We start from the raw sequence: 743 nt of genomic DNA, 5'->3' as shown, positions 1-743 counted from the left end.
GTGATCAGAATAAAGTTTATTTACAAAGCACTTTTGCTAAAAGCATCTGGGAATCTGGGTCTTTTCCAGGATGTCAGTAGACGCCACGACCGCCAGCGTGTAAAACTGCACTCCACCTTATCTTTTGGAAGAAAGGTGTTCATCCACCCACTCTCAGAGACTTGGACAATCGGTGTTAAGGCGGTCCATATGTGACATTAACAAACTTTGTTAGTTTTTCCTTTAATTTGTCACCTCTAACAGGATTCAGTCGAGTTCACGGACCACGTTTAAAACTGGAAATAAGACCCACCCTCCATGTTCTCTTATCTGTAGCTAAACAATCTGAAGATGTTCACCTGAGCACAGTCAAATAGTTTTGATCATTTAATGTGTCATCTTTGTAAAAACAGCTGAGAAATCTCATGAGTGGAATCTCACAAACACGTCACAGTGGAAACGCATAAAAGTTATGTTTGGCTGGTCCAATCAGCATCTTGTCTCACGTGTAGCATTCACAGTCATTTGGCCAATTTATGCACACAAACAACGTCGCTGACGTCACTGCAACTTCCACACTTTGCAAAACGTCCAGGGGCGGACCGGACGCTTTGGCGGGCTGGATCTGGACCCCGAGCCGCTTGTTTGTCTCTCCTGTCCCAACAGAAACACCGCCAGAGATCTGCTTTTACTCTAAACGTAAGAATGACTTATTCAGGCCCTCGGAGACACACCCGGCTGGTCCGGTCCAGTTCCCTGTGACG

General features: G+C 45.6%; 1 pseudogene across 1 annotated transcript in view; it reads left to right on the top strand.

Annotated features, from left to right (window-relative positions):
* LOC113032854 (CD276 antigen-like) overlaps positions 1–743 on the top strand; it is a 233851-nt pseudogene that overhangs the window by 177383 nt on the left and 55725 nt on the right. The gene's annotated exons all lie outside the window — the stretch shown is intronic.

This window comes from Astatotilapia calliptera, chromosome 11 (assembly GCF_964374335.1).
Source record: "Astatotilapia calliptera chromosome 11, fAstCal68.1, whole genome shotgun sequence".
Taxonomy (NCBI): Eukaryota; Metazoa; Chordata; class Actinopteri; order Cichliformes; family Cichlidae; genus Astatotilapia; species Astatotilapia calliptera.
The sequence above is the reverse complement of the archived record's forward strand: the minus strand, read 5'-3'. Positions and strand labels throughout refer to the sequence as shown.